We start from the raw sequence: 15,446 nt of genomic DNA, 5'->3' as shown, positions 1-15,446 counted from the left end.
TCCCTGGCTCAAATGCCGAATAAATAATGGACCTTGACGTGAAAAAGGTTGAAAACCACTGCCCTAATGCATTTACACAGCAACAAACAATGAATACCATCTACGTCTGTGGCAACACTACTTTTTTGGCAAGACAAAGAGATACATTTCCTCTTGGTTTCACTGCTCACTGCCCAGTGTGACGACTCACTCGTTTTACCCAAAGAGCTGTCAAAAGCGCCTTACAATTCCGTATTCCACATTTCTTCACTGGCCTTCATGCCTCAGCCAAATGTGCTTTTTGACTACGTAGAGCAGCGTGTCTATAGCTCTACATATGGTATACTTTCCTGAATTTCCCTCCAGGGATCAATAAAGGTTTATCATATCCTGCGTACTGCCCCTGGCATTGACGAGGCACGAGTGTGGGTCATAATGTTACAACTTACAAGTGAGGAAGACAGACCCCGTGTAGCAGGGGTTGGGTGGGCTCTTCAAGACGTAACCCCCCACCCCTCATGTGTGTCCCGTGTGTGCGCGGCTAATCTTGGAAATCACTGGACCGATCAGTGTCAAACCTTTTGTGTATGCTGCAGTAGGCCAAGGAGGACACTCCAACCCCCCCAAAAATATTTGCTATTAGCTTCCATGGCCATTGTGATGTTGTTGTCTTGTTGTGGATAAAAATACTGTATTGATTGATTAGTGATTGAGCGCCCTGGATCTTATTCTACTGTGGCACCTGTTGTGGGTCGTTGTAGATAAAGCACATTATTTATTAGCTCAGTCTGGAAGAGACAGTCAGCTAAATGCTTAAAATGTACTGTAATGTAAGGCTGCTTGGTGACCAGCTGACTGGACTGAGAACTCAGGTTTCGTGTTCGTAATCCAACACACTGTAATACACCATGACGGATGGCTGCGTTCCAGCTCTCTGACATTTGTAGCCTTCACATGCACACATACATAGACAGACAGACAGACAGATATACAAAGACAGTTGGACAGATGGACTGATGGATTCACACAAACATGTCACGCGCACGCACGCGCGCACACACACACACACACACACACACACACACACACACACACACACACACACACACACACACACACACACACACACACACACACACACACACACACACACACACACACACACACACACACACACACACACACACACACACACACACACACACACACACACACACAGAAACCCAACTGCTACTGTTGCATCTTACAAGTGTGTGTGTGTGTGTGTGTGTGTGTGTGTGTGTGTGTGTGTGTGTGTGTGTGTGTGTGTGTGTGTGTGTGTGTGTGTGTGTGTACCCCATCTGAAGAGAATTACAGGCACCTTATGGCACCCACCTGTTGTGCTTTTCACACGGTTAAATCCTAACCTCATGTCACCAGAGCCCTTCAGTGCCCAAAATGTGCATTTAGCATTTTAACTCTGAAATATGATGGGCCGAAAACAGCTAAACAACTCACCCATACAACCAGATTACTAGAGGCAGTTCATTTGTCTTTGCTTGCAGTCAGCGTAACCTAATAAAATGTCCACCTCAGTGTGCCAATTATGGTTCAGTCTGTACAGTTATATTTAACATGATTAGTGTCTAGTATAGTGTTTCCCCGGGTTGATATTGTTAATAGTAATCAAGTGAAAGCAGCTGCTGCAAAGCTGTTTTACTCTTTATATTGGTCATGCTATTTATTTCCTGTTTTGCCACCATCATGCTTTATTAATTATGTATTTATTAATTCTATCTCAACACAATGAACACGTAATGTCGTGCAGAAAAACAAGTCCCCATAAAATGTATTGTAGTGTTTAAGTGTTTCCATTTGTTGATGTGGGTGGGTGGGGGAATCCATATTTGTGGTATCTGTTGTACGACCAAGTACATAGGGCTTAAGTTGTTGTTTCTTTTACAAATCGAATGTGTTTAAGAGTGCAGGAGTGCCTTACACCGTAGGAAAGGATCATTTGCTGGCTCAGCATTACTGCTCATTCGCAGGGAGCTTATGCCATGTCCCACAACCCCCCCTCCCTTAATATGGGAAATATACTACATAGGCTGGGCCTGTGATGTCAATTGTTATTGCTGGCGGCATGCTATAGGAAAAATCTCATTTGCTTTTGTACAGTGCAGTAGTGAAAAGAAGCTTATGTCATAAAGACACTATTGTGGCAGGCTAGAGGCCTGCTCTGTGTGTGTGTGTGTGTGTGTGTGTGTGTGTGTGTGTGTGTGTGTGTGTGTGTGTGTGTGTGTGTGTGTGTGTGTGTGTGTGTGTGTGTGTGTGTGTGTGTGTGTGTGTGTGTGTGTGTGTGTGTGTGTGTGTGTGCGTGCGTGCGTGCGTGCGTGCGTGCGTGCGTGCGTGCGAGCGAGCGAGCGAGCGAGCGAGCGTGCGTGCGTGCGTGCGTGCGAGCGAGCGAGCGAGTCAGTTTAGGTACGTGTACAGTATATGTGTGTTTGTGTTTGTGTAAGAGAACTTGTGTGTTAGCCTGTGTGGGAAGGTGGATATACGTATAAGTGTCCATGTATTAATGTGTGTGTGTGCGTGCCTGTGTGCGTATGTGTTAACACCGCCACAACTGCGCCACACACCGCTAACTTCACGTGTGTTTTCCTTGCATTCGTGGCGGCTTTCAGGGAACAATGGTGTCTGCCTGTTTGTCGGTGCTGTATACAAAGGGTGTTAAGCACCAACGCTTTTGTGAGAGAGATTTATGAATGAGAGTGGCTATTGTAACTGCCATAAATGATTACATGTTCCCCTTCACCTGGCTCTCTTTCTCTTTGATTTTATGTACTGTACACTCTCTGCTGTTGGGAAACTCCTGGCTGTAGGCGGGTGGTGCTTTCATGTTATGTAGAAAGTTTGACTAAATATGATGTCCACGGTCATCTGCCTTTAAGCAACTGTCCATATTTTGATGATTTGAATAATCAATCCACAAGCGCAATGCAATACATTTGGAGCTTGTAGGCTTAAGATTAACTTGATTTCCAGGCATGTCTTCAACTGGTGTGGATTGAGTTTGGGTGAGATACATTAATTGTTATATTTTAACTTGGGGAAATGAAAGAAAATGAACATTAACTAACAGCCAGTTGGAACTCAACAGCAGGACAACTCTCTCTTTTTGTACGATTTTGCCACCCTTTTTGTTACTAGTACTATTCCTTTGGTGTTATATTCAAAATAACACCATAATCTGTTAACATAAATGAAGGACATTTGAAGAGAAACATTGCAGTGATTGGTCTTGTTGTAATTTCAACTATTTTGACAGTTTGGACAGAACACGATTGGGACCAAAAAAAGGAAACATCAAAGCAAAAACACAAAAATAAAAAAATAAGAGCACAAGTACAATTTCACATTTACAATACATCCATTCCTGAGAAGCATCTTGAGTTTTCAGGCTGAAAAAAACAAAAAAACAAAAGTGAACGCATACAAAAAACACATTGTAACATCCTCCTCCATTCCAATGGGCAGCGTCCACCGTTACATTTGCTTTCTCCGTGTTTCCTGCGTGTCGGTAGATTTGTGCCCCGTCCCCTAAATCATTCCCCTCTCTCGTAGATTACTCCCCTGCCGCAGCCACGGTCTGACGGACTGTCGCTCTCTCTCTCTCTCTCTCGCGTGCGCTCTTGTTCCCCTCTCTCTCTTTCCATCTCCCCCTGCGGACTCATTTACATTTATGCACACAGCAATTAATTACATGCCGGCGTTGGCCCTGTAAATTAAAAGGGGAGCGCAGGGGTTGCCCCTCGTTAATTGGCCCTGACAGGGGAAGTCTTGTTCAGGGGTCGTGACAGGGCTGACAGCCGCCCCTGGGGACCAAAGGGAACTCGGGCCAAGGTTTAGGTTTAGCACGGTTCAGTTCAGTGAAGTTAAACGTATGCAGGAAAGGAACACCGAAGAAGGAAAAAAAAACGTAAATGAAGCTAATGAAATAATTAAAACCAATCGAAAGAGGAGAGGCAGATCCAATCCAACGAACGATCAACATTTATGCAGTGGTGGAAAAAGTAACTCTTTACTTAAGTAAAAGTATCAATACTGCAATATAGAAATACTCTGCTACAAGTAAAAGTCCAGAATTCAAAATTTGCTTGAATAAAAGTACAAAAGTATTGGCATTAAAATGTACTTAAAAGTACCAAAAGTAAAAGTACTAAAATGTTTAAAAATAGCAGATCTACAAGCTCACAACGCGTCGCATTGCGACGCGTTGTGAGCTTGTAGATCGGCTATTTTCAAATAGCCTATGTATAAAATAGGGCTAAAGTGGTTAATATATGTTTCATAATATCATCATTTATGTCTGAAAAGTAACTAGTAACAAAAGTTTTCAAATAATTGTAGTGGAGTAAAAGTACAATATTTGCCTCTGAGATGTAGTGGAGTAGAAGTAAAAGTATTGGAAATACTCAAGTAAACGACCACTGCATTTATGTATGGGCTTCTGAGGGAAATGAACATCGATTACCTACTTGTCAGTGTTATTAATTTTAGCTGAGCTTTACTTCATTATCCAGACAGAGTGACTTTACAAATGAGAGCAACTATAAATATAAGCTTAGATTCCTGAACTGGCTACTGGCAGCAAGAAATCAATAGCAAGGGTCAAAGCCACATTGCTCTGACAATAGATCCCTGTGTTCCACATTAAGTGCCTTGAAAACTCCCCCTTCGTCACTGTATAGGTCATAGATCTACAACCGTATGTTTTGCTCTTTATTTTAAAGCCGGCTGTGCATTGTTGGGTTTTGGGCTTTCTTTCATCCAAAGCACTTTCTGACGACTTATCCTCTCCTCTCCTCTCCTCTCCTCTCCTCTCCTCTCCTCTCCTCTCCTCTCCCAGCCCTCCTTTTCTTTTCTTCTCTGTCACGCAGTGATGTGTTTGTGCATACCTCGTTGGCCCAACAAAAGAGACAAGTAAAAAAGAGAGAGAGAGAGAGAGAGAGAGAGAGAGAGAGAGAGAGAGAGAGAGAGAGAGAGAGAGAGAGAGAGAGAGAGAGAGAGAGAGAGAGAGAGAGAGAGAGAGAGAGAGAGAGAGAGAGAGAGAGAGAGAGAGAGAGAGAGAGAGAGAGATCCCATTCATGTCTGCCTGCCTGCCTTTGACATTCACCACTTGTTTTTACAACCTTTTTTTTTTCTCTTTTCCAAGGCGCTCTGTTTGCACAGCGGAACGGCCTTTGTCTCAGAAAGACGTGGGACAATGACGAACCGCACAATGTAATCTCCTCCTTAAGGGGTTAGCCAGCCAGCCAGCCAGCAAACGGAGGGGCGAGGTTGGGAAGGACCGATGTGCCGGTGCTTGCCCTGGTTCTCCCTCCACCTCCAACCCCCCTTCAACTTGGGCAATATTTCATGTTAACCATGACTCGCAGAAGAATACGTGTTGTCACTTAAGCCTCTGTAATGTTTTACCCGGGCCCTTTTGTGCTAGGCGGGACAAAAAGCTTTTCACTTGGGGGCAAACATCCCCCCTCCTATAGTTATTCCGGCTTGTTAGAGGGAGGTGTGCTGCTGTGCGTTTCGCCCACCCATGATCATATCTGGTTGATCCGGCTGATCCTGGACTGAGGTGTTAAAGTGCAAACCTTGAAGTCTGGGCTCAAGTCATGGGATTGAAGGCTGCACGTCACTGCAAAGTCCCTCGTTGCAGCCAGCGCGTCGGGAGTTTGTGCATCTGCTATATTTCCGCAGAACATTCGCCCCCCCCAGAACAGGGATGTTACTGTTCATGTGGTTCTTCTGCAAGGTCCCATTGCACTACAGGGCGAGGCGTTGTGAGGGACCGAGGCTTCGGTGTAGAGCTGTGGTTCTCAAAGTGGATTCCAGGGACTCTCAGGGTTCCTTTTGGAGGGTCTAAATGTACCCGTACAAGTCTGTAACTCTGACAGCATACAAATGGTTCCATTTGTATGCTGTCAGAGTCAAGGGGAGACATTGAAATGTAAAAGTTTGAGAACCATTGGTGTAGAGGTCCAGCATGACGGCACTGAACCCTCATTCCGAGATCCGATTGGATCTGACGGGTTTTTTTCTCGTAATGACCGACTCAAACCCTAATGGACCCGTGATCCACCCATTAGACGGCGGTTCCAAGATCTGACTGGTTCTGACTGAGACATCGCAGAACCCACCTGGTGCATGGCCGAGAGGAGAGAGAACACTGAGACCCGGCATCCGACATAGGCTGGGGATTATATGGACCCAACAAACCCAATAATTATCATTTATTTAAAAAATGCTGTTCTACCAGTCGATGACAGTGATAGGCTACTCCATAATGGAATCTAGCGGCTATATAGCAGCTATAAGTGACAATGAAATAAAATGAGCCTATATTGTATTGGTCAGTTTTCCCCCCTTATGGTGATACATCTGTCTATCACATAGACCTACTGTATGGCTCTTGTCTTCACATGGAATGTAATGGATTTAACTGTTATAAGAACATTTGATTTGCAAAGGACCCCATTCCTTTTTAAAGTAAATGCTCATATAAGTTAATAGTTAGATGCATCTTTACCATCTACCTCACCTCTGATGCAAGTACAGTTGCTGGTGCGCAGCTCCAATTTGTGCTCATAAGCTCATCATTTATGGGTCAGCTGACCCCCATTTGGGCTTAATTGTCCGTATGATGAGTTGGAACTGGACCCATGCAGGTTTCCTACCGCGCAGACATGGCAGTGGCAGCACGGAGCTCCACGCAGCACTAAGCTCACAGTGAGGGAGCACCAGGGTTTCATAGAGTTCCATTGTTCTCGTTCACCACCCCCCACCACCCCCTCCCCTCCATGATGTGTCCACGTCGGCACAAGTGGCATTGACAGCTGCGGTGAGACCACATTTTGGGGGCTGCGCATGTTTTGGTGCGTGAATGCATTCATGGTGCAGGTGCAGGCCGTGCACAGAGGATAATGTGTCTTTCTTGCGGTGTGCACAGTGTCTTGCTTTTTGTCTTTTTTTTTCTGAAGATGATTCATTTTTGCGGCTTTTTGCTGAAACAGAAAATCTATGTTTAGGTATTTCTATTACAACATGTAGTGAGAGGTACATTTGTATTCCCGTCCTGAAAGGTATAGTTACAAATAGGGGTTCCCGCCCAAAATGAATAACACAGATAGTGTTAATCACAACATAGCCGTCAGTGTCTAGAAATACTGTAAAGCTGTCCTTCCATTTTGTAACTTTGAGTGTCATCGTCTCAAAGGAGTAAATAATGGGTGGTGTGTAGCGACCCCACAGCAGTGGCCTGGTCGTGTGAAATGGACACACACACCTAATAAAGGCCTAGTCTCTTGCTAGCCACGCCAGAAAAACAGCTTGGTGAGAAAGCAGAGATGTATAGACAGCATAGGGGTATAGTAATGGGAGGACCCCTAAATTGATGTATTTGGCCGTGGACCACCTGAAAAGATTCTGTGCCATGCAGGGATCCCCAAATAATCCCCCAAAAATATGTGTTGTTTAAAGTTTTCAAAACTTGTTCACAGTTTTTCCACGATTTTTGGAAAATTGACAAGATCACAGCGCTTATAGATCGGCTAAAAGTACAGCCAAAGTATAAAATACGGTTAAAGTAGTTAAACTGATTTTGATTCCTGGGGGTCCTAGGACCACAATTTCTCACTGAAAATAACCTATAAAAGCACAACGCGCTGTTTTTGGCGGGCGACACAGTTGCGCAACAAGGAGAGAGGTCTTAACAACAGAGCCATTTTTTTGGAACAGCGTGTATTAACTGTCAGGCTATGATACCACCATGAGCTCTCTCTCCTCAAACAGGTGCGCTGTGCTGCTGTCTAGCTGGAGCGTTAGCTCAACATGTGCCGTTTTACAGCTGCAAGGGAGCCAGGCCAAAAAGGTAGCTAGTGTTTCCTGCAGTTGTCAGGAGGAGGCTGCAACAAGTTTATAGCCTGACCTTCTCTGCATCTCCTCTGTCAGAGGCGGACAGGAGCTATACGACTAGGCCTGCACACGTGTGTGCGAGCGTGTGTGTGTGTGTGTGTGTGTGTGTGTGTGTGTGTGTGTGTGTGTGTGTGTGTGTGTGTGTGTGTGTGTGTGTGTGTGTGTGTGTGTGTGTGTGTGTGTGTGTGTGTGTGTATGTACAGTACAGTATTGTATGTCGGTCAGTCAGTCAGTGAGAGAGTGATATTTGTGCATGCATGCTTGCTATCTGTGTGCACTTTTGATTGTGTGTGTGTGTGTGTGTGTGTGTGTGTGTGGTTGGGGGGTGTAGAGAAATAAAGAGTGAAACACAGATATTGTACACGTGATCATACATTTCAAACTGAGTGCAAGTCTATGCAGTAATATCCCCAGTGTCAATTTAACACAGAGAGTTTAGTAATGGACCAAAATGTTGCATTTATACACTCAGAGTAAGATTAACACTGAATTTTATTACACTGTGTACACTTGAGAAGTGTGTGTGTGTGTGTGTGTGTGTGTGTGTGTGTGTGTGTGTGTGTGTGTGTGTGTGTGTGTGTGTGTGTGTGTGTGTGTGTGTGTGTGTGTGTGTGTGTGTGTGTGTGTGTGTGTGTGTGTGTGTGTGTGTGCGTCCGTGCGTGCATGTGTTTGTGTGTGCGCGTGTATGACAGACAGACAGACACATAGCCAGAGAGAATGTGTGCATTGCATGCTTGCATTTATGTGCATATGTCTGTATCTATATTTGTGTCTAGTGCGTGCGCGTGTGTGTATGTGTGTGTGTGCGTGTGTGCGCGCGCACGTGTGCGCGTGCTTTCATGCGTGCGTCCGTATATGTGCATGCGTGAGTGTGTGTGTGTGTGTGTGTGTGTGTGTGTGTGTGTGTGTGTCATCTGTCATCGAACGAGGCCATGGCCAGCTGTGGCTGACAGAGGCTGGAAGGGCTCCAGTCTTTTCAGTAACTCAATGATGTTACTCCCTCTGTGTGTAGCAGCAGAAGGCCTTTCTTTGTAACTCCTGCACTGTGGCTTGCATCTGTTCGCTCTGCTATCCTCCCTTTGAAAATGGATGGACCTAAATTAAAAAATTCAATGGTTTGGCATGGCTGGGCCAAGCAGAGTCTGAGGCTTGATGCACATGCAGATGATACTGGCCATGAGAAGCCTGCAAGTGTAGACGGAGATTTGTGTATTTTGGGAGTTTGTACACAATACAATGCCTATGTGTATAGTACTGCGGGCACACACACACACACACACACACACACACACACACACACACACACACACACACACACACACACACACACACACACACACACACACACACACACACACACACACACACATACATTGCAAAGCACTTTAGATGAAGGCGCTACAGTATATAAATGTACCATAGCAACTTTATCCTAGTGCTTTACAATGTGCCATTCACCCATTCACACACTGATGGCAGAGGAAACCATGCAAGGCACCAACCTGTTCATCGTGAGCAGTTAGGAGTTCTGTGTGTGTGTGTGTGTGTGTGTGTGTGTGTGTGTGTGTGTGTGTGTGTGTGTGTGTGTGTGTGTGTGTGTGTGTGTGTGTGTGTGTGTGTGTGTGTGTGTGTGTGTGTGTGTGTGTGTGTGTGTGTGTGTGTGTGTGTGTGTGTGTGTGTGTGCGACGACGCCATCAAGGCACCGCCAAAATGCAGTTTAGTCGACTAAATCTACAGTTGATTTAGTCGACAAAAATCGTATGATATTTAGTCGACTAAAACTACACTAACAGTAAAACATTTCAGATGACTAAAATATGACTAAAACTAAATAGAATTTGATTCAAAAGACTGTGTGTGTGTGTGTGTGTGTGTGTGTGTGTGTGTGTGTGTGTGTGTGTGTGTGTGTGTGTGTGTGTGTGTGTGTGTGTGTGTGTGTGTGTGTGTGTGTGTGTGTGTGTGTAGTGTAGTGTAGTGTACGCAGTTCGCACGCGCGCGTATTCCATGTCTCTCACTCACATCCAGCTGTCTCTCTGATTACCCAGCGTCCTCCAGGTGTCAGGGTGGCCATCTGCGGATGAGTGGCAGGCAGGGAAGTGTGTCGAGTGGCAGAACAGAGGGAAGAGAGGAGAAGACAGGAGGAAAGAGGAGAGGAAAGGAAAGAGACAGAATAACTGGTTCTGCAGAGAGCTGGAACGTGTTCAGACGGGCCGAGCGAGAGCCGAGGAGGAGCGCGAGTGATGCTCAAGGGATTCCTGCGCAGTAAAATCCTGAGCGTGAGAGTTCACGTTTGTATACTCCCAGAGTTACAAATGAACACTGAGGGTTTTACTGTGTACATGCGTCTATTTGGGCGGGTTGAAATGGCATCAATGTTTGTTCACTTTTGTTTTTCACTCCCAACTCTTGTAGGGCAATTTCTGGGAAAAAAAGAAAAGAAAAGAAAAAACGGGCAGTTGAAACATGAAATGCTTTTGCGGGAGATCTCTCGGTAGTGTGTTTGAGTGAGTATATTGATGTAATTGCTAAAAAATAGGTTTTCGGGCACCAGGTTTTGAGTTGTTCTGTGCAGAATTAATTGTACCCTGAGAGGAAAATGCGCTGGTCTCTAAGAGCAAATCATTGGGTTTATGAACGACAACATCAAAAAAGGATCATGTGTCCTGCTGCGTTGCTTTTGTCTTTATCGTTCTCAGTTATACTCAAATAGAGAAATCAAAGCAAGTGTTTGTTCTGCCCTCATTGTAGTACTGCTCTGTGGGGGTTTCAGAGAGATGCATGTGTGTTTTAGCAAGTCCTGTAGTAAGTAAAGCAAATACGGATTTCAGAAAGAGGACTGTGTTTCAATGCAGGAAAACACCCCAGCATCATTATATAGTGGCTGATAGAGGGGAAAAATGCAATATATATATATAAATACTCTTAAAATTTAGGTTTAATGTTGCCTACAATCCCTTTAAAACCGTCAACTGACTATGTTAGAGGGAGAGAGGAAGCGTGAATGCATCTCTATTCTCTGTATCTGTTTCATTTCTATTCTTTATGTCTTTATTTTATCATTTATTTTAGACCTCGCCCTCACATCCTCTTTCAGTTGAGGGCCTGGTTACCTTCAAAGCTTTAAGCCAAGCCAGCCAGCCAAACGTACAATTTGACCCCTTGCGTGCAGTGCATGTGTGATGTGTATCAGGCCTGACCTCGTCACCCCAGGTCAGCAGTCAGAGCCAAGGAAAGCAGATTCCCACCTTGATGCGACCGAGACAACAAATTCTTTTCAATTATTTTACTTTCTTCTCTTCTCTCAAAAACTCGATTCAGATTCCGAGAGCGAACGTGCTCTGTATGCAGCGTCGCTGACGCCAGTGGTAACCGTATTAAGGCGGGGATTGTAACCACGTTATTCGACTTCAAAGCTCCGTGCAAGAATTTCACCGCTTGACGTTTGTTGAAGTTTGCGTGGCTGCAATGTGTTTGTGGTTGTTTGCACGACGAAAGAGCCCTGTGAGAGCATCCACTGTTCCTCCGTTTTTACACAGGAGCACTGTTGTTGTATCCCTGACACGCACTTCAGAAAGCAGTGGGTTTATCGGTCCGGCGATGCTGTGGATAATTTCACACTGAATACATTTTATACTTTGTTTTCTCAAAAAGGCAGATCATCACTCTTTGGAAGACAAGTGATTGACGCCTACTCTTACAAAAAGATGATATATGATATGGCAGAAAATCTAAATATGTATGGTTGGCCTTTTTAAGAGGGTCAGGCTTCTACAGTATATACAGGCACTATTAAACTACACAAATAGGAACACAGGCCTGGTTTTCTCTTAAATTCTTTAACAGCTGTCTTGGATCATTATCATTCATTAGTGAATCATGAATCGTATATACATATATTTATGATACATATCTTTTCACTTCACAAGGCACTTGTCACATAAGTGTAGGGGGAGAATGAAGTTTTCTTAGCCATTTAGCATGCGTTTAGCTACTGTAATGATGCCAAGGCATTTCTATGTTAACAGTGTTAACTGTTAACATGTTACATTAACATGTGTTAACTGTGTTACATAGATATTAATGTAATAAAATGTATGCTACTATATACTACTATGTATAATTGCGTATATAACCCTAATGACACATATTTATATTACACCTGCCGAATCCTAACATTAAAAAATAATGGTTTATTTCTCTTTTCTTTTTAAGGTGCCGTTCATGAATTCTAAACTCATCCACAAGTGAGAAGAGGGTGTCGGAGTTGAAGTCTCTATATTTCTGTAAGTGACTCTAGATACACAACACTATCACTGTCCTTCTCACCACTTCTCTCTAGACAGTTATTATATGAATAGGAGTCCTTTCAAGATATCGGTCAATTTTGGCCGGTGTTGTTCCTTCAGTGTTTACAAGAACATGCCATCGGGTTACCTGGTACTGTGACCCTGTGTGTGTGTGTGTGTGTGTGTGTGTGTGTGTGTGTGTGTGTGTGTGTGTGTGTGTGTGTGTGTGTGTGTGTGTGTGTGTGTGTGTGTGTGTGTGTGTGTGTGTGTGTGTGTGTGTGTGTGTGTGTGTGTGTGTGTGTGGTCACGGTCCAGGTTAACAAAACTGTACTTGACTCTGTGCTTGTCCGCCAACTCTCCCCACCGCCGGTGCACACACAGAACGCTTTTGATTTGTTTCATTTCGTAGTGGTGCAGATCTCCACTCACTCCCTGTATTTTGTCCTGTATACGCTCCTCAATAGTACGCTTTCACTCGCCTGAAGAAAGGGGTCCTGTCTTTCAAAAAAGACTTGGAACAGGCAACGGTCCAGGAACCTTTCAGTGCTGGAGGGTAACCTACAGTAGTGCCTTTTTTTAAAATGGACTTTTCTCTCTGTGAGCTAGTAAAGATCATATCTGGAATCGAATGGTGCTTGAGGTAATACTAGCCCCAAATTAAGCCAGGAGAAGCTCTTGATGGCTTGAACAGAGATAGAGAGAGAGAGAGAGAGAGAGAGAGAGAGAGAGAGCGAGAGAGAGAGAGAAATAAGGAGGTTTGAGAAAAGAGGGATATGGCCATCTGTAATCCTCCTGTTTAAGTATACTTGTTAAGGTTCTCTCTCTCTGTCTGTCTCTCTCTCTTGTGGCCCTTGAGTCGTATCACTACTACTGTAGGTCAGCGAGTGGCCTACTTGATTCTCTCGCTGGCATGGTGCCTGCAGAAATGGACAGACGAGTGTCTGTGTTTTCTGTTTGGTGGGTGATAATCTGCACTGCCACCAACGACTGGCCTCAGAGCTTCGTTTCAAAGGCCTTGGTTTTGCTGGGTTTTTAAATCAGTTGCAATCCACAATGACCTATCTGCGCTTTGGAAAGAAAGGGCAGATTATTACATTCTTAAAGAATACAGACTGTTTTAGTTTTTTTTAAATATATATTTCGATCCCTACGTAATCCACAATTGTCAAGACAAAAAAAGAAACAATACTTTATGATGAACGACAACAACCATTTCACTGCAGTAAAGAACAGTTTTGGCCAGTCAGAATAGTAACACTCAATGTATTTGCCAGCTTAAACATTGCATGAAGTTAGGAGGAGGTTTTCTCAATGTAAATAAATTGCTTTGTTCCACATTACTGTGTTAATATAATCATTATAAATGAACATTTCATATTCGTTCCTCCCTGTTTTGACACTGATGGAAAGGATTACTTCTAGGGATCCAAATGTGAAAAAAAAAACAGTTTTGTTTTTTCAAGGCTGGAAGATTCATTTTGTTCAGTCCATGTTTGGCTAAATGCTAACACTTTCCCAGACAGGGTCATGTGTATTTGAAACTGAATAAAGAACTAAAATGCTTATGTAACTTATTGTGAATGAATTCACCAGATTCTCTTGCAGTGCTGTTTAGAACAAGCACCTCAACACAAAAATATTTGCGCAGGCCCACTGATCTTGTGGTAGATGGCAGGTCATGGTGGAAGTCCCTGTAATACAATGAAAACATCCAATGAACAAATCAAAGAGTCATTTACGTCGGCCTTCAGAGTTTCTCTTTTCTTTTTTTTGTGCTCAGCACTAATTTGTTTGAAGTAAGGAATTCTGACATGATAAGGAAAATGTGGGCCACTTAGACCAGCTTTTAAATTCCATCTAACTCCCTTAATTCTATCAAGCTCGGCGGGAAATCTGAAATTGCATTATTGTCCCTTTTAACATGCAATTGCCTTTCAAATGCAATTACACAGCGGTGACATGACAAAGGTGGACACCCTTAACAAAATTACTGCCCTTATGGAGTACAAATCCTGTCGTGACAGTGATCGTTTATGGGCTTTACCTGCATTATGTTGAAAGAGACTTTTTGCTTTTAACAACTTATGCCTCATTTTCTAAAACTTTCAGAAATGTTCAACATGTTCTACAATTCTCAACATTTTTTAATTTATTTTACATTGTAGATCTGCTATTTATTATTATTATTACATTTATTTATTTATTCACTTATAATGACATACACAAAGTAGGGAGGCCAGGATTAAAGTCATTAAAAAATGCAATGCTTTTGATGACAGTAATATACAGAGGCCGAAAATTTGAATTTGCAGTACAACAATTTTGCAATAATTTCTCATGACGATATTGTGCCAGAGGAATACAGTACATGCATCAATGATGCAATTAAGATGCCTTAGATTGTACATTTTATAAATAATCTAACATTATGATTGTTCTGTACAGTACGTGCGTGCATTGGTTCCTCCCTCATCCTTTCTTGAAACCTTCACCATCCTTTCCCTTTTATGCTTTGTTTATTTATTTAATACAAGTGGCACTCAATACAACGTCTATGCTTCAAAAAAGCAAGGGTGTCCTTTCATAGTGGCTTCTTTGGCCATTTTGGTGCGGTAAATTCTGTTGTTAAATGTGGTCAAGCTAATGACAGTCATTTCCAAATAGTTAAAAAAGTGACTAAGGCACTTGGCCCGAATCAGCATCAGACTGATTTGTGGTGAGTTAATGAGCTAACAAGCTAATGAACCCTATGTGGTCGCCTGTTTGGCTTCCCCCAAAAACCCTTAACAATGTTCGCTGTGCCCTTTTTTGCCTCTTTAACTCTGCCTTTGTAAATGAACTCCACTTCATTACACCATTAGACAAATCAGGACCTTCTAATGGGCAGGGTATAACAGAATTTACTGTTGTTTCCTGTCATCTAAGTTCCTTCGTTCATAACCTCAAGTTGAGCCGCTATGACATATCGTGGAACGTTTGGGCCTGCCCAGGGCAGTTGGATAAATCATTAGATTTAGAATTCCACACAAAATAAAAACGAAGTAAAATGTCTCACATTGTTTGTGGCAAGGAGTTCAAATCTAGTCCAGGTAAAGCCTGGAATGTATCTTCTCTGTGTACAGAAGTTCATATTCTTGTTTGTGTGCGTGTGAATGTACTGACTGTGTATTACGGCACGTATTTGCCTTTTCACATCTGTCTTTGTGTAGCCTATAATGTATTTGTTTGCGT

The 15,446-nt window shown here is 43.3% G+C and overlaps 1 protein-coding gene across 2 annotated transcripts in view; it reads left to right on the top strand.

Moving 5' to 3' along the window:
• The window catches only part of LOC311047290 (transcription factor Sox-6-like), a 150,748-nt gene that overhangs the window by 11,516 nt on the left and 123,786 nt on the right, over nt 1-15,446 (top strand). For both annotated transcript variants that reach the window (XM_084059954.1, XM_084059953.1), the window contains exon 2: nt 12,142-12,212. The gene's annotated coding sequence lies outside the window, so the exon portion shown is untranslated. The remainder of the gene's footprint in view (nt 1-12,141; nt 12,213-15,446) is intronic.

The sequence above is a fragment of the Gymnoscopelus microlampas genome, assembly GCF_963454915.1.
Source record: "Gymnoscopelus microlampas genome assembly, chromosome: 6".
NCBI lineage: Eukaryota > Metazoa > Chordata > Actinopteri > Myctophiformes > Myctophidae > Gymnoscopelus > Gymnoscopelus microlampas.
The sequence above is the reverse complement of the archived record's forward strand: the minus strand, read 5'-3'. Positions and strand labels throughout refer to the sequence as shown.